The sequence below is a fragment of the Danio aesculapii genome, chromosome 10, assembly GCF_903798145.1.
Source record: "Danio aesculapii chromosome 10, fDanAes4.1, whole genome shotgun sequence".
Classification (NCBI taxonomy): Eukaryota; Metazoa; Chordata; class Actinopteri; order Cypriniformes; family Danionidae; genus Danio; species Danio aesculapii.
In genome coordinates this window covers 2,720,311-2,745,310 of record NC_079444.1, presented here as the reverse complement: position 1 = coordinate 2,745,310, position 25,000 = coordinate 2,720,311, and the positions used below count along the sequence as shown (strand labels likewise).

Here is a 25,000-nt window from a genome sequence, read left to right as displayed (position 1 = left end):
CTTCTTTGCTTTCAGGAGCTTTGATGTGGAGGCTGAAGTATGAGAAGGAGTGCTATCCTGCTGGAGAATTTGCCCTCTCCCGTGGTTTGTAATGTAATGGGCAGCAATAATGTCTTGATACCTCAGGCTGTTGATGTTGTTCATTCACTCTGCAGATCTCTCGCACGCCCCCATACTGAATGTAACCCCAAACCATGATTTCTCCTTCACCAAACTTGACTGATTTCTCTGAGAATCTTGAGTCCATGCTGGTTCCAGTAGGTCTTCTGCAGTATTGGTGATGATTGGGATGCAGATCAACAGATGATTCAGCAGAGAAACCCACCTTCTGACACTTTTCCAAATGATCGACTAGAAGTCAAGTTATTATGGTGGCTTGAAAAGCCAGCATACTGTTATCTATCTTAAACTTATTATTATTCTTCTTCTTCTTCTTCTTCTTCTTCTTCTTCTTCTTCTTCTTCTTCTTCTTATTCTTCTGAGACTAATTTCTAAGTGTATCTCCTCCTAGGCCTTTCAAGCTACATACTTCAAACTTTCGTCAAACCTTCAAACTGGTCTGACTCGGGTTGCTATATCTTTTCTAACTGATCCGACCTTGGGTTTTCCGAAAAACGACCCAGAAAAATCCCAAAAGTCCCATTGACTTAACATTGGGTCAAACTTTGTGAGCTCATAACTCTGCATCAGACTGTCCTACAGACTTCTAACTGGACTCATTTAACTCAGTCTAGCCAGCAGCCAATAACTGATGACTTTTTAACTTACTAGCCACTCCCTAGCAACCACTTACAGCACCCTAGCAACTGTCCCATAGACTTCCATTGTAAAAGACTCCCATTTACTTAACATTGGATCAACCTTTGTGAGCTCATAACTCTGCATCAGACTGTCCTACAGACTAGAGTCTGGCCTCATTCAACTCAGTCTAGCCAGCAGCCAATCACTGATTACCTTTAAACTTACTAGCCACTCCCTAGCAACCAATTTCAGCACCCTAGCAACTGTCCCAGAGACTGTGACTAGCTTTTCTAACACATGCTAACAGTTTAAACTTCCTACTGACATGTTAATCTTGCTAGAAAGGTGCTAGCAACACGATAGTGACATGCTAGTCATGCTAGTAACATGCTAATTCATGCTAGAATCATGCTAACAACATGCTAATTCATGCTAGAAACAAGCTGATTCATGCTAGAATCATGCTAGTAACATGCTAGTTACATGCTAATTAATGCTAGAATCATGCTAGTTACATGCTAATTCATGCTAGAAACATGCTAGTAACATGCTAATTCATGCTAGAATCATGCTAGTAACATGCTAGATCATGCTAGAATCATGGTAGTAACATGCTAATCCATGCTAGAATCATGCTAGTAACATGCTAATTCATGCTAGAATTATGCTAAAAACATGCTAATTCATGCTAGAATCATGCTAATAACATGCTAATTCATGCTAGAAACATGCTAATTCATGCTAGAAACATGCTAGTTACATGCTAATTCATGCTAGAATCATGCTAGTAACATGCTAATTCATGCTAGAAACATGCTAGTTACATGCTAATCCATGCTAGAATCATGCTAGTAACATGCTAATTCATGCTAGAATCATGCTAGTAACATGCTAATTCATGCTAGAATCATGCTAGTAACATGCTAATTCATGCTAGAATCATGCTAATAACATGCTAATTCATGCTAGAATTATGCTAGTAACATGCTAATTCATGCTAGAAACATGCTAGTAACATGCTAATTCATGCTAGAATCATGCTAGTAACATGCTAGATCATGCTAGAAACATGCTAGTAACATGCTAATTCATGCTAGAATCATGCTAGTAACATGCTAATTCATGCTAGAATCATGCTAGTAACATGCTAATTCATGCTAGAATCATGCTAGTAACATGCTAATTCATGCTAGAAACATGCTAGTAACATGCTAATTCATGCTAGAATCATGCTAGTTACATGCTAATCCATGCTAGAATCATGCTAGTAACATGCTAATTCACGCTAGAATCATGCTAGTAACATGCTAATTCATGCTAGAATCATGCTAGTAACATGCTAATTCATGCTAGAATCATGCTAGTAACATGCTAATTCATGCTAGAATCATGCTAGTAACATGCTAATTCATGCTAGAATCATGCTAGTAACATGCTAATTCATGCTAGAATCATGCTAGTAACATGCTAATTCATGCTAGAATCATGCTAATAACATGCTAATTCATGCTAGAATTATGCTAGTAACATGCTAATTCATGCTAGAAACATGCTAGTAACATGCTAATTCATGCTAGAATCATGCTAGTAACATGCTAGATCATGCTAGAAACATGCTAGTAACATGCTAATTCATGCTAGAATCATGCTAATTCATGCTAGAATCATGCTAGTAACATGCTAATTCATGCTAGAATCATGCTAGTAACATGCTAATTCATGCTAGAAACATGCTAGTAACATGCTAATTCATGCTAGAATCATGCTAGTTACATGCTAATCCATGCTAGAATCATGCTAGTAACATGCTAATTCATGCTAGAATCATGCTAGTAACATGCTAATTCATGCTAGAATCATGCTAGTAACATGCTAATTCATGCTAGAATCATGCTAGTAACATGCTAATTCATGCTAGAAACATGCTAGTAACATGCTAATTCATGCTAGAATCATGCTAGTAACATGCTAATTCATGCTAGAATCATGCTAATAACATGCTAATTCATGCTAAAAACATGATAATTCATGCTAGAATCATGCTAATAACATGCTAAATCATGCTAGAAACATGCTAGTAACATGCTAATTCATGCTAGAAACATGCTAGTAACATGCTAATTCATGCTAGAATCATGCTAATAACATGCTAATTCATGCTAGAAACATGCTAGTAACATGCTAATTCATGCTAGAATCATGCTAGTAACATGCTAACTCATGCTAGAATCATGCTAGTAACATGCTAATTCATGCTAGAATCATGCTAATAACATGCTAATTCATGCTAAAAACATGATAATTCATGCTAGAAGCATGCTAATAACATGCTAAATCATGCTAGAAACATGCTAGTAACATGCTAAATCATGCTAGAAACATGCTAGTAACATGCTAATTCATGCTAGAAACATGCTAGTAACATGCTAATTCATGCTAGAATCATGCTAATAACATGCTAATTCATGCTAGAAACATGCTAGTAACATGCTAATTCATGCTAGAATCATGCTAGTAACATGCTAACTCATGCTAGAAACATGCTAGTAACATGCTAATTCATGCTAGAATCATGCTAATTCATGCTAGAAACATGCTAGTAACATGCTAATTCATGCTAGAATCATGTTAGTAACATGCTAATTCATGCTAGAATCATGCTAGTAACATGCTAATTCATGCTAGAATCATGCTAGTAACATGCTAATTCATGCTAGTAACATGCTAATTCATGCTAGAATCATGCTAAAAACATGCTAATTCATGCTAATAACATGCTAATTCATGCTAGAAACATGCTAATTCATGCTAGAATCATGCTAATAACATGCTAATTCATGCTAGAAACATGCTAGTAACATGCTAATTAATGCTAGAAACATGCTAGTAACATGCTAATTCATGCTAGAATCATGCTAGTAACATGCTAATTCATGCTAAAAACATGCTAGTAACATGCTAATTCATGCTAGAATCATGCTAGTAACATGCTAATTCATGCTAGAATCATGCTAATAACATGCTAATTCATGCTAGAAACATGCTAGTAACATGCTTATTCATGCTAGAATCATGCTAGTAACATGCCAATTCATGCTAGAATCATGCTAATAACATGCTAATTCATGCTAGAAGCATGCTAATAACATGCTAATCCATGCTAGAATCATGCTAGTAACATGCTAATTCATGCTAGAATCATGCTAGTAACATGCTAATTCATGCTAGAATAATGCTAGTAACATGCTAATTCATGCTAGAATCATGCTAATAACATGCTAATTCATGCTAGAATCATGCTAGTAACATGCTAATTCATGCTAGAATCATGCTAGTAACATGCTAATTCATGCTAGAATCATGCTAGTAACATGCTAATTCATGCTAGAAACATGCTATTAATATGGTAATTCATGCTAGAATCATGCTAGTAACATGCTAATTCATGCTAGAATCATGCTAATAACATGCTAATTCATGCTAGAAACATGCTAATTCATGCTAGAATCATGCTAATAACATGCTAAATCATGCTAGAAACATGCTAGTAACATGCTAATTCATGCTAGAAACATGCTAGTAACATGCTAATTCATGCTAGAATCATGCTAGTAACATGCTAATTCATGCTAGAAACATGCTAGTAACATGCTAACTCATGCTAGAAACATGCTAGTAACATGCTAATTCATGCTAGAAACATGCTAGTAACATGCTAATTCATGCTAGAATCATGCTAGTTACTTGCTAATTCATGCTAGTAACATGCTAATTCAGACTCGGCTTTTCAAGCCACCATAAAGTTTGTCCTCAAACTTTAATATCTAGTTATGTGTTGCTCTTAAAACTGGGATCCACTACAAGACTTTTGTCAGGTAGGGTATAAGAAATAATATCTAGAGAAATTAGTCTGTAAAATAACAGAAAATGTGCTACAGTTTATTACAAGGTGTGTGTAGTGCAGGGTTGCCCAAACTCTGTCCTGGAGGGCCGATTTCTATAGCTTCTGAGAATCCAAAAAGAGCCACATATTGATAAATAATGTTATGAGAGCTGTTTTAACATTAAGTTATGATTGAATTGTCTCTTGTTAAAGTTATGAAATAGTTTAATAACAAGCAGAAAATGTTGATGGCCAATGACATGACCACACTGAAATAGTCTATACTAGTAAAAAAATAACAATAAAAGTCCTTTTTTTCAAGCTTTTCAAGGTTAAAAGTTGTTGCAAGAAAGATTAAGATCCCATAATGCAATTCAACCAACCCAGACTCATTGTGAAAACGTAGCCCTGCGGACGTTTCTGGAGGCGGAGGTACGTATGGCTGCATTTCATTTCTTTAAACGAACGCTACGGGGCGGTGTGACGCCGTTCCTTTTCGGGCTTACCAGCTGACCGCTTACCTCCGTATGGACGGCATTCCGGCTGCAATCAGTTTGTCCTGTTAGCGCGCCACGTCTATCGGCGGATTTGAGACGCAGAGAGGAGTTGACCACGAAGACGGGGGTTCGAGTCCGGTGAAGAGCGGTTCCAGAAAGCAGGTAAGACAAAAACAGAATCCAAAATATAACAAACAAGTAAATAGCAGGGTGAGAATGTGGTAAAATCTGAACACGTGGTAAAAAAAAAGTCAGACGAGGGCTTTTATTTTTTTGGATTGCTTTTGAAACGTGTTGGTTGGGTTTAGGGAAGCGGGTGGGCGGATCAATCGATAAAATTGGTTGGGTTTAGGGAAGGGGGAGGGTGGGTCAGCCGATCGTTCGCTCAGTCAGTCAGAAAGTCTGTCCAAAAGTGAGTCGACAGCGGCTTCTGGTGGGTTTACGCAAGAACAGCAGGCGCGAATGGCACTCGCCAGGGAAATTTGAGATCTCGAAAAGCGTACATGGCTACCTCTGGCGAATTTGCGAAAACAAAAGCTGCAGAAAAACGTGCCGCCAGGACGTATTTCGCGGTCTCCAGAAACGTCCGTGGAGGTACGTTTTCACAATGAGCCTGGGTTGACTTCAACAGCAGAAATAAACTGGGGAAAATCAAAACACGAGTGACCGAATACGTGAAACTGCTAATTTCTGTATATTTTCCAGAGTGCAGGAAGAGCAGATGAAGGTCTTCAGATGTGGTGGAGTGTTTCTTATCTTCACTCTGACCTTGCCATAAAACACTGAAGGCACCAGTTCTGCTCTTATCAGTCTGTGGAGCATCGCATACTTTAAACACGATTACTGTGTAACACAAACGATATTAGAAACGCTCAGGAATGCAGAGCGCAGACGACAACAACAACAACAACTACAGCAACCTCCATCATCAAGCTCAAATCTCACAGAAATACACACCAGAAGCATGTTAATTATACATGTTATGTGTATGTTTCAGTGCTGTCAAACGATTATTCGCATCCAAGATAAAAGTGTGTATTCAAATACAGTAATATATCCGCGTTTACTGTGTATTTGCATGTATAAACGTATAAATACACACACATACTGTGCATAAAATACAAAAAACATATACAAAATAGATATGCACTTAGATGTATAAATATTTGTGCACGTACACACACGCGCACACACGCACACACACACACAGTTGAACACTAAGAGCAGCTGAAACAGTAACCCAGTACCAGCTGCAGGATATTTCTGACATCCGATGAGTATGTGTGTGTGTGTGTTTACTTGTGTGATTGTGTGTGCGTGTACGTGTTTTTGTGATGTATCAGGACACAAATCTGCATAATGACACAGGTATGACACAGGTATAACAAGACGGTGGTGCAATATGAGGACACTGCTGACGTCCTCGTTTCTCAAGAAGCCTATAAATCCCACAGGATGAGTTTACTCAGAGAGTAAAGCTGCACGCAGTCTCCTGTGATGGCTGGGTTTAGGGGTAGGATGGGGTTAGGGCAGTGCAAAACACAGTTTGGACAGTATAAAAACAATGGAAGTCTATGTCATGTACCCACAACTCACAAAAACAAGCACATGTGTGTGTCTGCCTGTGTTTTTTGTGTTCGTGTGTTTTTGTGATTGTGTGCGTGCGTCTGCTTCCGTTCGTGATGTACGCTGTTTGGACAGAAGTGTGTGTAGTACACATAGACTGTAAAATATATGGACGTAGCACCCGTGACGTCACCCATAGGTTTCTGAACACTGCAAATAAAGCTACAAGTAGGCGCGGCCAACCGTCGCCATTTTGTTCGCGCGTCATCACACCCACGGCGGGATACCAAACAAGGGTAAAGAGGCGGAGAGTGAGCGGAGCTACAGACACCTGCTGGCACTTTGCTTAGACCTGGCAGACAGACTTTACTTTAGGAGAAACGCTTGATACTTTATTACCTGCGACTCGTTTGTGTTCTGACCACATGTGCTTGGCTGTAGACTATATCAATAAAGTGTTTAGACTTTTAAAAACACTGTAGTCATACATTGAGCCACTAAACATTGTTCTTATGACGTTTTTCTACAGGAGGAAAACGCGAAATACGTCCAAACACTTCAGATATAGTGTGTGTTAGTAAATGCAAGACTATTGATGAACTCCAGCATAACACTGTATGATAACGCTTCAGATGACTGATCTAGAGCCTACAGCTAATCAATCTGTCAGATTCTGGAGTGCTTTACGGGTCTAAAGAAAAATATTAATGATAAATGATCTTAAATATAACAAATACATTTATAGAGATGGTATACAAGTATATAACTTTACTCACATGGGAAACGAGGCCACGTGAATGGTTTGTAAGCACAATTAAGTGCACACAGCATCCCATATCATCTGATAATTGTAGGAAATAAGTCCAAAAGGCAGCTGACTGTGTAAATCCACATAAAACAACACAAAAATACGACGAATATGCCGAGATCAGTGGCTAATCTGCCGGATTCAGCTGAGGTGAAGTGACGGCGACCAGCGAGACCTAGCTGTCACTCAAGTGGCCACGCCCTTAATTATGCAAACTTAAAATAACCTAATATAAATGAAATGGATGAGTTATAAAAAAATTCACCCCCTCACAGTTGTCATGGAGGGTAATAATAGCTATATGAACCAAAATCGTTCTTTGTACCAGGCTGTAAACGCCTTTTTTTCTGCTGTAAAGTTGGCCATTCTAACAGTGGGCTCAATTGCAATTTGCTCTATTATGGAGCCAGGACTAGTGGAATTTTGATGAATTGCAGTTTCAGTTACTTTCGTATTGGCTTCCCGAGGGAGAGCGGGAGGTTACCGCTTGGTAGTACAGTGTGTCCACAGTCATATTGGGGTGATATAAAGATAATATATTTTTTTAGTTTCCTGATGGTAATATAAGACCCCAATCCAAGTGATATTGAGGCTTACCGTGACGTGACGTATGAGTGCAGTTTTCCCCGCCCACTGAGTTGATTGACAGGCACTATGTCTCCTGGGATTAAAACACATGTTACAACTCTCTGTGATCAGCTCCACCTCAATAATTAATGTTTAAAAGGTTTTTAAAGCAGAGCATGTTTGTAATAAAGACAGCAGGGCCCAAGCGGGACTCCTTTTCAGCCATGGAGTTTTAAGCCTTAGACCGGCCCTCCTCAGTTCACGACTGACTATATTAAAATGTCATTTCCAATTCAGTTTCTAATGACACCATCACGTCTTTATCAAGGAAACGGCTGCTTTAGAACGTCAAATGTTTTTCATAAATATGAGAAGATTAAAGGGGAGCTAAATCTATTCTTCAAAACATCTCAATGTCCTTTCCTGCAATATCTGAATATATATTCTGTGCTAAATTCTTCATAGATATCCAGTCCTTTGTAATGGTGGTCACACACAAAATAAAAATAAAATATGTACACCTACATCAGTAACCCAAACAGTAATATATGTCTTAACACTTAAAGTGTAGAAAAAACAAAACAAAAAACAAACTACTCCAGTCGGTGGTGTCCTAACGCAACGTGCTGACCACTGGACCACAATGGTGCTTCGCCCATGCGTGTGGAAGTTATGTCAGATTTATTAATGTAGTGAATCATCTGATTCTCATTAAGCAGGTGTAATAATCATTAATATTAATTATTCAAATTCTTATATTCACTAAGGTGCTGCTGTTTGGGGTCGTATGATTAGCTACATCATCATTAACCTGCAGGATGCATTTTGCTCACCGGGCTGTGAGAAAATAAATAAATAGAGCGGAGCTGTGGCAAAATAATGAATAAAAAGAGTGAGGCTATGCTCAAATTAATAAATAAATGACAAAAGTGCGACTGCTGAGAGTGCAAGCAGCTAGGGACACCGGCCCTCACGGCCAAAAAACGGACCGGGCCACTGGGAATTCTCCAGGTCCTCCCAATTAGCCAATCCGAGCCTTAAAGACATATAAAATCACTGTAATTCTTAACTGCTATAATCACCACGGCCACATGGTGTCAGTAAGCATGCATATGTGTGTGTGTGTGTGTGTGTGTGTGTGTGTGTACTGCAAACTGCATTTGATTGTGACTTCAGAAAGGCTTGAATAAACTCCACCACAAATACATCAAACAAACTTTCTTGGTATTTTTGACTAATGAGCTGGATTTCAGCTTCATCCGTGTCTGTCTCTGTCACTGACTGCTGTTTATCTGACGTAGCGCATGATGAGAAGCACACACGCATGTCGGAGCGGTGGGCGGGGAGAAGCAGCTCATTTGCATTTAAAGCCGCAGGCTACAAAAACAACGACACTGTCCTCAGACACCAAAATGGACAGATTCTACATATTAAATAAATAACTTTGAGCTGAAACTTTGCTATATAATAATAAATCGCATTTAAAAAAATAAAATAAAATAATAATAATAATAATAAATATCGCAATTTTGATCAGATTATTCGCAAATTAGATATTTTTTTCTCCAAATCGTGCAGCCCTAATGTGTTCAATACTTTTTCCCCACTGTATGTCCACACAATTCACAAAAACAAACCACTCTGTGTGTGTGTGTGTTTCTATGTATAGGTTCATTTGTGTGTGTGTGCGCGTTCATCTGTATGTATGAGTATATGCAAGTGTGAGTGTGTGTGTGTGTGTGTGTGTGTGTGTGTGTGTGTCTATGTATAGGTTTATTTGTGTGTGTGTGTGTGTGTGTGTGTGTGTGTGCGCGCACGCGTACATCTGTATGTATGTGTTTATGAGTATATGCAAGTCTGTGTGTGTGTGTATATGTGAATGTGTATTTATATGTAGGTGTGTGTGTAACTGTGTGTGTGTGTGTGTGTGTGTGTGTGTGTGTGTGTGTGTGCGTGTGTGTGTGTGTGTGTGTGTGTGTGTGTGTGTGTGTGTGTGTGTGTGTGTGTTGATTTTACAGCCTGACACCCATCTGAGTGTTTAACAAGTGTGTGACAGTAGATCATGTCTCCATGTCTAAAAGCCTTCGCCAAATGCCTCACCGACCAGCCAAAACATACTCAGATGCGTATACTGTATAGAGCCCTGCATACAGCTGAGGAGAACATTTGTTTTGAATCATTTTAATCATTTGTTCAAGGGTTTTTTAAATGGATTTTTAAGAAAGAGAGAGACATAAGAGTCATATTTAAACATAAGAGTTTCAATAACTCATTGCTTTCCTCTTTGCCATGATCACGGTACACAATATTTTTGATATTTTACAATACATATCCATTAGTTATTATATATATACTAGCATAAACTAATAATGAACAATACTAGTGCAGCTTCAATTAATCGTAGTTCAACATTTACTAATGCATTATTAACATCCACAGCTATGATTGTTACCATTAACTAATGCACTGCGAGTAAACAAGTACCAACAATGACTTTATTTGCATTAATTAACATTAAAGCTGCTGTATGCAAGTTTTGGACTCTTCTAAAGCATTAAAATACAACAATATTTTTGCAGATATTTCAGAAACATGCTCAGTGGACATTCTTGTTTATGTGAAAAGCTTTGAGCATGTGCGTTACGTCCCAGAACGCCGTCTTTGTTTTGCTCATTTAACCCACCCAATGCCAGTTTAGCCAATTATATTGCAGCACTCCGGGTTGCCTTGATGGAAAACAGCGCATTTCATTCATTCATTCATTCATTCATTCATTCATTCATTCATTCATTCATTCTGTGACCGAAATGTGACCTCCGGTGGACAGTAGCAGACTCAGAGAGACTCAGATTCAGAGTTCCACATGAGGTTATTAATTAGCAAATGATATAAAAATTACGAGCGTAAACATTAGGTGAGCAGGTTACATTGTAACCCCGTGTCCTAACAACCCGCTTCGTGACGAGATACACAACGATGAGCAATTTGGCTGTTTGCACCAGACAGAAACACAACAGAAACGTAAATACAGCCACTCAGAAGCACAGAATAGTGCACTCACTGCACTCCAGCGCAATGGTGAGCTTTACAAATCTAATGAATACATTTTAAACCTCTTTAACATTATTAAATGGAGATGCTGAATCACTGATATGTGTTGGTTTGCACTAAATCACAGTTCCGTTTCAAACTCATTGCATAGCAGTGGTTTGTTCTGTATTAGTAATCGACAAAAACTATTTCTTAAGTGGGTTAAAAACACCTTAAATATCTTTTTTCTTTAAATTTCAGCCAATCTAAAAGAAGCAATACCTCCTAATGATGAAATATAATAGGAAATACTGTGAAAAATGCACCACTACACACACACACACAGCCTCATTTACAACAATGTTAAATACGAACACAAAAATGTTGTTCGCCTGTTGAAATGGATCTAATAGTTTCAGTGTGTTTTGGTCTGACAGTTTTCTGATGTGGTGTACATAATTCATCATCATAATAATGACTATTTTGTACCTTTAACAGATGACAAGTCATGACATTTAACAAGAGACCTTTCCAGTTACCTAAAATACACACACACACATGTATGGGTCAACGATGAGGCGTCTCATTTTGGTGCCCACATTGAAGTGACAACAGTGATTTTACATGTATAAAGAGCTTAAATTGAAAATATGATGTAAATACACTGTTAAAATAAGGCTCCACGTGCATTGAGCATAACATTGTTTTTTGTAATGTCAAAATGTAGCCACTTACATATCAATACATGATGTGTATGTGTTGATGATATGATGCTGAATAAGATCTATCCTTCCGTCCACCCATCCATCTATCTTACACCACATGTAAACTGATAACTAAAGCCGTGATCGTATTGTTTCAGTGCTTTAAACATCGTTGACGCACATATGAACCCGAAATCTGAATTATAAATGAACTCCACAGACACATTTTACATACAAACTCATGCATTTACAGGTCACACTTTACAATACGGCTGTATTATTCATTTGTTTTCCTTCAGCTTAGTCCCTGATCTACCAGTGGTCGCCACAGCGGAATGAACCGCCAACTATTCCAGCATATATTTTACACAGCGAATGCCCTTCCAGCCACAACCCAGTACTGGGAAACACCCATACACACACACACACTCATACACTACAGCCAATTTAGTTGATCAATTCCCCTATAGCGCATGTGTTTGGACTGTGGAAACCGGAGCACCCGAAGGAAACCCACACCAACACGGGACACCAACCTTCTTGCTGTCAGGCCACAGTGCTAACCACTGAGCCACCGTGCTGCCCCCAGCATTTCTTCATGTTTGTTTATATTAGTTATAGGAAATACAGTCGTTCACAGTTAGTATAGTTAACTCGCAGTGCATTAACAAACAAGAGCTTGGATTTTAATAATGCATTAATAAATGTTTAATTATGATCAACAAATTCAGTACAATCAAAAGTATTCATGATAATTATGTTAGTAAATATAATTACTAATGCAACTGTATTGTAAAGTGCGACGCATTTATGCATAAAACAACTTAAAATGTACCTGAACGTAAATATATAAGACCCCCGCAAAATAATCATCCACGCTTCAACAACTACAACATGAATCCGACATGCGCCAAATATGACAAACTCTTGTCTCAAATCAGCAGTTTTCCATATTCTGTGATTCATGTTTTTATTCTCCCCGGTTTATTTCTGCTGTTGAATTGCATTATGGGATCTTGATTAGGGCTGCACGATATTGGAAAAATCTGGTAGTGCGATATTTTGTTCCTTTGCGATATTAATTGCAATATGAATCCAATTTCATCAGATCATCAGACATCCTTAATTTAGATTGATTGGGTTGATTTTGTAAGGGAAAACAGAGCAAAGAAAAACAGTGAAACCATCGGTGCTTTGTTTTTTTCAGAGAGTCAAACGGTATTCAGGTACAGGTAAATGAAATCTAAAATAACGCTATATAGTCTTCATTGTTTTAATAAATCAGTAAATTATTATTTTTTAAAGTTACAAATTACTTTTTTGTGCCCAAATGCCTTTAAAACACATGCAAATTATAAGCTTTCAGTCTGTTAGGGTTATACTTTGTAATGACTGGGGATACTCTTCCCGAGGCCCTCAGACTATGCAGAGTCACTGATTCGATCCAAGACCAACGACGAGATGATCCCAAGGTTTCCATAATCCTGGACCAGGCCGTATCCTGAGCAGCTACTGCGGTGGTCATGGAAGAGTGGAGAGCATGAGACTGATTCCTGTGACGCTCCAGAGACAGACGGTTCTTCGCTGAGGCCAGCTTCCAGCCTCCGCCACTGAGACTGCAGCTCTGCACAAGACGTTTGGCCAGCGGAGAAATTAAAATGGTCGTGCCCAACTGAGCCTGGTTTCTCTCAAGGTTTTTTTTCTTCACTTCCGCCTTTAGTGAAGTTTTTTTCCCTCTCCTCTGTCGCCACTGGCTTGCATGGTTCGGGATCTGTAGAGCTGCGCATCGTTGGGTTTGCTCTTCAGTGTTTGGACTCTCAGTAGTGATTATTAAACCACACTGAACTGAGCTGAACTGAACTTAAACACTACAAACTGAACTACACTGTTCCTATTTACTATGACCTTTTATGTGAAGCTGCTTTGACACAATCTACATCTTATAAGAATTGAATTGACTGCACAGATATTATGTATTCTCAACTTTTGTGTCGATCAAATATAGTCCTGACTCAACATTGCAGATCCTGCGATGTGATTAATGCAGACACACACATTGCGATATCGATGCTGTAACGGTATATTGTGCAGCCCTAATCTTGATCTTTCTTTCAACAACTTTTAACATTGCAAACTATCACACGTGACAAAAAAAAAGTCCCTTTTTCACACTTTTCAGTGTTATATTGTGTGTGTTGGTGTTGTATATTACACTACAGAAACCTTGTAATAAACTGCAGCACATGTTCTGTTATTCTACACACTTATTCTCTAGATATTATATCTTATATTATCTCAAGCTACTAAAACGTCAGTAAAAGTCACTTTGTTAAACTGCAGAGTTGAATGTTCAACATCAGAAGTGGACAGAGCAGAGATCAACATCCCATAATGCAAATCACAACTGTAAACAAACAGAAAGTGAATCACAAAATACAGAAACCGTTCATTAGCAGATATTTTTTACAGTGTTGAATGACTTAAAGTGTATGTAAATAGTTAAGAAACACTCCTTAAAATGGATCATCCACGCTTCAACATCGTCAACATAAATCCAGCATGAAACTCTCGTCACTGATGATAAACAAACTCCACAGACATGTTTGTTCAGCAGCACGTGCACATTAGAAACAGAATATATTTTGCGCTTCTCCCTTCTGCATATTTGCCAAACACAAAGCTGAACAGATGAAGTCAGAATTATTAGCCCTCCTGAATTATTACCCGCCGTACATTTTACTCCCCAATTTCGGTTTAACGGAGAGAAGATTTATTTCAACACATTTCGAATCATTCATTTTCCTTCGGATTAGTCTGATTATCCATCAGAGGTCACCACAGCGGAATGAACCGCCAACTATTCCATTGATTTAATTCATCAATTCACCTATAGCGCATGTGTTTGGACTGTGGGGGAAACCGGAGCACCCGGAGGAAACCCACACCAACACAGGGAGAACATGCAAACTCCACATAGAAATGACCACTGAACCAACGACCTTCTTACTGTGAGGCCACAGTGCTAACCACTGAGCCACCGTGTCACCCATTTCCAAACACAATAGTTTTAATGATTCTAATAGTTCTTTAGTAGTTTTAATAGTTCTAATAACTGATTTATTTTTTCTTTGTCATGATGACAGCACATAATATTAGTCTAGATATTCTGTAAGACACTAGTATTCAGCTTAAAGTGACATTTAAAGGCTTAACTAGGTTAATTAGGGTAAAGTTAGGGTAATTAGGCAAGTCATTGTATAACAGTGGTTTGTTCTGGAGACAATCCTAAACTAATATTGATGAAGGGGGCTAATAATATTGACCTTAACATGGCTCTAAAACAATTAAAACTGCTTTTATTCTAGCTGAAATAAAACAAGTAAGACTTTCTCCAGAAGAAAAAATATTATAGGAAATACTGTGAGAAATTCCTGAATCTGTTCAACATCATTTGGGAAATATTTGAGGAAAGAAAAACCCCCATCAGGGTGAATAATTCTGACTTTCAGCTGTATATCTCTCACCCGTCCGCCAAATATTAGAAACCTGCAGTGTGACAGGGGATCACACACACACACACAGATCGCACAGAAAACATAAAGTGTGTATCTACACTCACCGTGAGCGGACGAATAAATCCACACGACGCCCAGCAGAATCAACGTCCAGAACTTTCCGTTTCCCGTCCGTACCCGGAGCTCCATCCCTGAGACTGGAGCCGGCTGCCAGCACCACCAGGGCATGGAAACACACACACTGCTCCACAGCTACTCCACACTGACGGCAGCCTGGGATGAACAGAAGAAAGAGGAGGGTGTGTGTGTGTGTGTGTGTGTGTGGGACGGCCCCTGCGCTCCTGGACACCTCGTGGAGACACAATAAAGCAGCAGTGGACCCCAGCAGACCCCTCACACACACACAGGAGACCCCCGAAAACAGCCTGAAGCGCTCAGCGGGCCCCCGGGAGCCTATAGTCATGTGATGACCAAACAGTCTCACTTTACACAACTTAAAAAGCATGAGAGAGATGTTTCAGTGTGTGTGCGGAGTTGGGGAAAACGCATTACAAGTAACATGAATTACTTTTAAAAAACAATTATATTTGAGTTGCTTTTCAGTTTAATTTATTCGCTTTTTAAAATAGTTTGTTGAATGGAAATGAGTGTACTCATGTTGAATCACACTCAATGAGAGAATGAGCTCCCCGCCGGAAGAGACAGAAATCAAGATGGCAGAGCCTTACATTTCTGTGAGGGAAGTATTCTCATTGTTTTGAACACATGGAAGAGAAGAGGATTGCAGTCTTATTGGACAGTGATCTTACTGCACTAATAAGACAACAAGTACAAAAGCAGCAAACACATTGCTTTAACCTTTCATTAATCTATGTGTGTGTATATATATATATATATATATATATATATATATATATATATATATATATATATATATATATATATATGGTGTGTATAGCGTCAGGAAGTTCACAGAAGATAACCTTACCCATTAACACTTAATAAATGATTTTCAGTGTGGAGTTTGCATGTTCTCCCCATGTTGGCGTGGGTTCCTAAAGTCTAAAGACATGTGGTATAGGTGAATTGGGTAGGCTAAATTGTCCATAGTTTTAACTGGTTGACCAGCCTGGTTTTAGAGGGGTTTTGGCCATTTCCAGGCTGGTTTCCAACTATTTCTATGGGTTGTGATGTACGGCGGGTAATAATTCAGGAGGGCTAATAATTCTGACTTCATCTGTTCAGCTTTGTGTTTGGCAAATATGCAGAAGGGAGAAGCGCAAAATATATTCTGTTTCTAATGTGCACGTGCTGCTGAACAAACATGTCTGTGGAGTTTGTTTATCATCAGTGACGAGAGTTTCATGCTGGATTTATGTTGACGATGTTGAAGCGTGGATGATCCATTTTAAGGAGTGTTTCTTAACTATTTACATACACTTTAAGTCATTCAACACTGTAAAAAAATATCTGCTAATGAACGGTTTCTGTATTTTGTGATTCACTTTCTGTTTATTTACAGTTCTGATTTGCATTATGGGATGTTGATCTCTGCTCTGTCCACTTCTGATGTTGAACATTCAACTCTGCAGTTTAACAAAGTGACTTTTAGTGTGTGTGTTTGTGTGTGTGTGTGTATGTTCCCCAGTGACAGGTTCCAGCTACAGGGCATTTGCTGCGTAAAACATGTGCTGGATAAGTTGGCGGATCATTCCGTTGTGGTTATCCCTGATTAATAAAGGGACTAAGCCAAAAAGAAACATACTTAACAAATAACGAATGAACTATTTGCTAATGCTTATTAAATGATTCATAGTGTGTATTATAAAGTGTTACCGGCAAGTTTATTTTTATAACACACTTCGTACACACGATGGTCATTCAAAGTGCTTTACATCATGGTTTCCGCTGCATTCATTCCTCTATGGCGGGGCGCCACACCAAAATTCATCCCGCCACGGCTACATTACAGCTTCTCATTTAAAACATTCAGGTGTTGTTGTTTTTTTTAAATAGCGGGTTATAATCGCACCAAAACATATTAAAAGGTAAGTGAATTATAATAGTGTGAACCTTTCTGTAATCATAGTGCTGTGCCTTATTTGTTTAACCCTTTAAGTTGATGTGCTGACTGACTGACTGACAGGTGCGTGATGCATGAGGCCAGTAAACACGACGAAGCTTTCAGTTAAGATGAACACAGTTTCCATAATTATACTTTATAGATAACGTTCTGCGGCTCTGCATACATTAACTTTATCTTGCTGGAGTTTATAACCGTTTCACTTTACTTCATGATGCATTAATGCCGCTCTGTAGGTCTATTGGCGACATTCATAAATATTCCAATCTAATAAATGTTGGAGACGTACTCGTTACATAAACGAACTAAATCGCACTTTAGCAACGTTAATTTGAGAGCGCACGAGAAAATCTGCACATGAGCAGTGTATATTTGATATTATTTTATTATTATATTATATTTAATTATTATTATATTTATTATTATTTTATTTTATTTTATTTTATATAGTATATTTGAGGGTATATTTGTGCATGAACAGAGGAAATCGGCGCGCAAGCAAAGAGATTTGCATGCTTGTATTACAATGTGATCTTGACTTGTAATAATGCGCTCATGACATTTGTCATTGAAATAACGACATAGGTACGTAGTTGGTAGATGTGTGTAAAAGGTCCGCCGCTACAGCTGAAAAAATCCTAGACGAAACACTGTACATAAATAAGAATAAAAGAGACACGTATAAGAAATTATTACATTTATTAAATGATTAAAAATGTGTTAAACGGGTTATAAAAAAATGTAAAAGGAAAGAAAACAGTAGTGTGATCTCTGGGACATAGCACAGTGCTCATTCAGGAAAGGCACAGCTAGATGTGTGTTCAGTCTTGATGTGAATGTGTCTAATGTTGGAGCACATCTGATCATTTCTGGAAGCTGATTGCAGCAGCAGGGGGTGCTGTTAGTATCTAAAGGCCGATTCATTGAAAAGAGTTTTGAACTCAGTGTTGAAGGTAATGAGTTAATTAAATACATAAATACTTCAACTTAAATGGAGTAAGTTCACAGTACTCGTATAGATTAGTTTAACTCAAATGGTTTGTAGCAATCGGTTACCTCAACCGGTTTGAGTAGCCTTAACTTATTGGGTTTTACAGTACACAGCTGGTTTGAGCTATCTTCCTTCATGGGTTTTATTGTGGTCAAATTGCTTAATTTACTCAAATGGATTAAGTTCACAGTACTCATTAGGATTAGTTTGGGTAACACTTTATTTTGATGGTCCATTTGAGTATTAGTAGACTGTCTGCTTAATATCTGTTGATCCAGACATTCAACAGACTATAAGAAACTTTCCAAGTACCCTAACCCCACCCTAACAGTCCCTTGCTAAAAAAAACTGCTTAAACCAGCCTAGGCTGGTTAGCTGGTTTTAGCTGGTTGACCAGTCTGGTTTTAGAGGGGTTTTGGCCATTTCCAGGCTGGTTTCCAACTATTTCCAGCCTGGTCTTAGCTGGTCTTAGCCCAGTCAAAACCAGCTATGTCCAGCTTAAACCAGGCTGGAAATGGCTGGAAACCAGCCTGGAAATGACCAAAACCCCTCTAAAACCAGGCTGGTCAACCAGCTAACCAGCCTAGGCTGGTTTAAGCTGTTTTTTTTTTCAGCAGGGTCTAATCTAATCTTATGAGAATTAGTTTCAATGTAACTTAAATTCAACAAATGGACCATCAAAATAGAGTGTGAGCTTAGTTGTTGAACTTAAATGCTTTGTTGCAATCGGTTTCCTCAAATGGTTTGAGTTACCTTAACCCTTTAGGCTTTACAGTGTACTATTGCAACGTGAAGAGACTTAGAAAGTTATTGAAGACAATCCCCTACTGCACCGAAAAATAAATAGTAAATCCAATGACGTGTGTTTTTTCATGCATCTTCAAATCATAAATATAAAAACAAACTCCTCAGCATGTGTCGTGGCTCCACAAGTGCTGTAAAGTGAGCTCCTGCCGGGCGGCTTCAGCATTTCCCCCTGCAGGTGTTTGATTGACAGCTCATTATGGGATGGATAAAGAGCACAAAGCGGCAGTGAAAACACACACAAGAGGAAAAGCGGCGCATGACAAAAGGCACTGACGCGTCAGGTGATGCGGGACTCACCTCAGGCCGCGACCGCCTCCGAAAACAACTCAACGTACAACTTAAGCCGATTACAAGAGTTACTGCCATTACTGAGATCACATCAAGAGCTGAGACACACACACACACACACACACACACACACACACACACACACACACACACACATCAACATCTTACACCTGCTGGATCATGAAACTAGAGAGGAATAAATCACTATAAATCATTATAACAGTGTTCAAACAAATAAATCAATAAATATAACAATAAATATTTGAATATTAATTTTTATTATCATGATTGTTTTATTTTAGGATTATTAGTAATAATAAAAGTATAAATAAACAACATTTATTCATTCATTCATTCATTTTCCTTCAACTTAGTCCCTTATTTATCAGGGGTCACCACAGCGGAATGAACCGCTAGCTATTTCAGCATATGTTTACACAGCGGCTGCAATTCCAGCTGCAACCCAGTACTGGGAAACACCCATACACACTCATTCACTATGGACAATTTAGTTGATCAATTCCCCTGTAGCGCATGTGTTTTGACTGTGGTGGAAACCGGAGCACCCGGAGGAAACCCACGCCAACACGTGTGTGTGTGTGCAGGTGCATGTGTGTGTGCATGTGCTCATGATTGTATGTGTGTGCACGTGCATGTGAATATGTGTGTATATATGTGTGTGTGCACATGCATTTATGCATACAAGTATATGTGTGTGTGTGTGTTTGTGTGTAAATGTGTGTTTGTGTGCACGTGCATTTTTGCGTGTGTATGTGTGTGTGTATGTACGTGTGTATATATGTGTGTGTATGCGTACATGTGTGAGCCCATGAATGTGTATGTGTGTGAATGCATGCATGACATGTATGTCTGTGTGTGCGTGCATATATGTGTGTGTGTGTGTGCAAGCATGTGTGTGTATGTGTGAGTGGCAGTGCATGCATGTGAATGTGTGTTTATGTGCATGTGTTTGAGCACATGAAGTTTTGCATGTGTGTTAATGTGTGTGTGTATGTGTGCCAATGAATGTGTGTATATGCGCGTGTATGATGTATGCTTGTGTACATTTGTTTGTGTGTGTACATTTGTGAGCTGAAACCCCCGGCAGTGTGTATGCAGCAGTGTTGGTGTGGTCTGCAGGTGCAGTGGTGCAGCAGTGATGTGACATTCATGCAGTCGAGGCGAGTTCTGGGTCGGCTGGAGCTGTGAGCGGGTCACACACACACACACCCAGCGTGAGAGAGGCTGCACGCTCTGATTCCACCCGCAGACATAATGAGCATCAGCACACACTAAACACTGCAGAAACAAGAGTGTGAGTCTGAACTTTACAACGCTAAAGAAGAAACCAGCCACAAACACTGCATCTCCCTTGTGTCAAACCAAACGGGCTCCGAGAATCGCTGAAGAATCATATGGGAGTCGCTCAATCATATGGGAGTCGTTACCATATTAGGTAAAAACAAATGCAGATTATAAGACCATGAAGTGACCTTTGACCTTGCATGCATATTAGCCTGTTGTTGGAGACCCCCAAAACCAAAATATGACCTTTTGTAATTATATAAATCATCATTTATAATTATAATAAAGTGTGAAACGAAGCAAACCCTCAGTCAAAATGTCCAAAATGTCCATCTAACGTTGATCTTCAAGAGGTAAAGCTGAAGAGTGTGTGTGGGTGTACAGCCAAACGTCTCACACACTGCTGCAAAATCTGAGAGACAACCGCAACATTCAGGACTGGAGTGAGGAATAAAGAGAGCAGCATCACACACACACACACACACACACACACACACACACACTCTATACTCATTACACACACACTCTTGAGTTACAGCATCAGCGGCTGCAGGAATGTGCGTCTCTGAGCTCTGCGTCTGTCAGACTTCAGCAGGGATTTTCTCTCTCTGTGTTGAGTTTGCTCCGGATCTGGAAAACACATCCGACAGCTGCACACAGGTGGAGAAACACACACACACACACACACCTCTCTCTGGAGCGTCAACACTGCTGATCTCTGAGACACAACAGCACCTGACTGTCTGTCCATCTGCACAGGTTACCATGGTAAACCCTCAACAAGTACTCTGAACACTGATAAACGTGACTTTCACCATCACTGCTGTTACTGTTCAGCTTTCAGCAGTTAATATCAGTTTAATCCCGATGACAATCTACAGTTTTATTCCTCTGTTACGATAACGTATAATGGATAAAAGTTTTAATCCTGTCTTTAACAATAATGTATACCAAACATTGCTGTTTTATTACTGTGTGTATTGATAATGTACACCAAACTTTAGTTTTATTCCAGTCAGAAAGAATAATATACACTCACCGGCCACTTTATTAGGTACACCTGTCCAACTGCTCGTTAATTCAAATTTCTAATCAGCCAATCACATGGCAGCAACTCAATGCATTTAGGCATGTAGACATGGTCAAGACGATCTGCTGCAGTTTAAAGCGAGCATCAGAATGGGGAACGTGGCATGGTTGTTGGTGCCAGACGGGCTGCTCTGAGTATTTCAGAAACTGCTGATCTACTGGGATTTTCACGCACAACCATCTCTAGGGTTTACAGAGAATGGTCCGACAAAGAGGAAATATCCAGTGAGCGGCAGTTCTGTGGGCGCAAATGCCTTGTTGATGCCAGAGGTCAGAGGAGAATGGCCAGACTGGTTCCGGCTGATAGAAAGGCAACAGTAACTCAAATAGGCTCTCGTTACAACCGAGGTCTGCAGAAGAGCATCTCTGAACACACAACACGTCCAACCTTGAGGCGGATGGGCTACAGCAGCAGAAGACCACACCGGGTGCCGCTCCTGTTGTTAAGAACAGGAAACTGAGGCTACAATTCACACAGGCTCACCAAAACTGGACAATAGAAGATTGGAGAAACGTTGCCTGGTCTGATGAGGCTCCATTTCATGGATGTGCAGACGACAAATCATGTCAATATCATGCCAATATGGAGCAAAATCTCTGAGGAATTTTTCCAGTAGTTTGTTGAATCTCTGCCATGAAGGATTAAGGCAGTTCTGAAGGGGAAAAGCATACACAGCGGCCTCTGATGAATTTGTGAAAACAACGTAGCTCCTGGGACATATTTGGTGCTCTCCAGAAATGTATACAGGGGTACATAATCAGAATGAGATTGGGTTGGAAAAATCTGTGCAATGCATACACTCAAAAACCTTCAAAATGAACTAAAAACACCATTCTTGAGATGTGCTTCGGGGCAACCTAACTGTTTTAAGTTCAATCCACTTAATCATTCATAGTTAACTTAATGGATTTGTGTTGGGACAGCATGAATCAATTGTGTGGAACCCAGCACTTTTTTTACACTGTATTAAGTCAGTGTTTCAGCCTGCAGTGTTTTGTCCACTCATCTTGATCATCTACTAAAGACACACACACACACACACACACACACGACTGTTGTGCTTCTGCTGGGTTCTCCAGGTCTTTCAGCTCCAGCAGTGATCAGAGAAAGACGCTCCTCATGAATATGCAGATGCAGAACAATGAGTCGCCACGGAGCGCAGGCTTTGAAGTCGCCGGGAATGCTGGGTAAAGCAAAACAAGACTCAAAACAAGAGGACGGAGAACAAGCGTCACAGCCGGGGATGTGTGGGGGACGAGACCAGTAATCAGACCTCTCACGCCTGAGAAAGAGCTTTCAAATAAAGCGCTGAAGATAAAAGTGCTGAAGCGAAGAGGTTAGCAGGAATTATTGACATTTTAGCAATAGTATAATGTATAAGAACATAATAATATCTATAGAAATAAGTGTGTAGAATAACAGAAAATGTGCTGCTGTTTATTACAAGGGTTTTTTTTTGTGTAATATACAACACCAACACACACAATATAACACTGCAAACTGTTGCAAACGTTCATTAAGTCACTGTTTTAAAGGTTAAAAGTTGAAGGAGAGATCAAGATCCCATAATGCAATTCAAAAGCAGAAATAAATGTGGAAAATTAAAAAAATAAAGTCACAAATGATGGAAAACTGCTAATTTACAGATATTTTTACAGTGTAGAAGAGATATCACACTTTATTGTCCAGATCTCAGTTTAAGAAGAGTATTGATTCATTTTTTTTTAAATGTATAAACCAAGTTGATTAGCAAAACATAAGGTTTTGGTCATGAATTGAATGTTTAATAAATAATAAAACATAAAACCCAGACAAATTAAAACAGACTTAATTTAAAAAACTCTTTTCAATATTTTTGAGGGTGAAAAAAAATCAGGCACATTTATAGTTCAGATGTTACCCTACTGAAAAAAACTGCTTAAACCAGCCTAAGCTGGTTGGCTGCTTTTAGCTGGTTGACCAGCCTGGTTTTAGAGGGTTTTTGTCCACTTTCAGGCTGGTTCCAGGCATTTCCAGCCTGGTCTTAGGTGGTCAGGTTGGAAAATGATCAGCTAAAACCAGCTTGACCAGCCTGGTTTAAGCTGGACATAGCTGGTTTTGGCTGGGCTCCCAACCTGGCTAGGCGGGTCTAGCTGGTTTTAGCTGGTCATCTCCCAGCCGGACCAGCTAAGACCAGGCTGGAAATGCCTGGAAACCAGCCTGGAAGTGGCCAAAACCCCTCTAAAACCAGCCTGGTTGACCAGCTAAAACCAGCCTAGGCTGGTTTAGGCTGGTTTTTTTAGTAGGGTAATGTTGTCTATAGTTTAATTATTACAGTAATATTATGTACTGGTAATTATACTAATAATAAATATACTAATACTGATAATTAATAATATAAATAAACTAATAAATGGGAAACTGATTTGTGCTCTTGTTCATTAATTTCATTCTGATGTAAAACACACACACACAGGTTCGTTTCACTATCTTAGTAAAGCCATTACATAGACATCCATTGATTTTCTCTCAGGTTAATGACAGCGTCTCTGGCCTAACCTCAACCCTAACCCGAACCCTAATAACCCTCACAGAAATAACAAAAACATTAAGTTACTTAAAGCAAAGTATCTCCTGCTTTACAGACACTAAAAGGCTGAAATCCCCTAAATCAAACAGGAGAGAGTGTGTGTGTGTGTGTGTGTGTGTGTGCGTGTGTGTGTGTGTGTATGTGTGTGTGTGTGTGTGTGTGTGCTTCTGCAGACTGTACAGTGGTTTTGGCCTGGTTTCTGCATACGCTTGTTTACGGCTCCAGTAAAACTGCATTACAGTCAGAATCATTACAGCAACACCCACAGCTACTGCTTAACAACATAAATACAGGAGAACCAACATCCTACACAAAGACACACACACACACGCATGCAACCAGACGACATGCTGAGGTGTTCAGGCATCAGCCGCAGTCATTCATGTGCATGGATTCGTTAGTGCATTTACTTTAGTAATTACAGGCTGCTTTCAGTATATCTATAAACATTTTAATCACTTAAGCATTCATAAATAACATTTATCTAGATGCAGACCAGTGGCATTTAATTACACGACATTAGTTAAGCTTTGTTACTTATTCTGTAGTTTCTGTT

At 39.2% G+C, this 25,000-nt stretch overlaps 1 long non-coding RNA gene across 1 annotated transcript in view; it reads right to left on the bottom strand.

The window, feature by feature from the left end:
* Nucleotides 1-15,421: 15,421 nt before the first annotated feature.
* Nucleotides 15,422-25,000, bottom strand: part of LOC130236320 (uncharacterized) — a 59,159-nt gene continuing 49,580 nt past the window's right edge. Inside the window, exon 4 of the long non-coding RNA XR_008838459.1 lies at nt 15,422-15,584. This is a non-coding gene — a long non-coding RNA (uncharacterized LOC130236320). The remainder of the gene's footprint in view (nt 15,585-25,000) is intronic.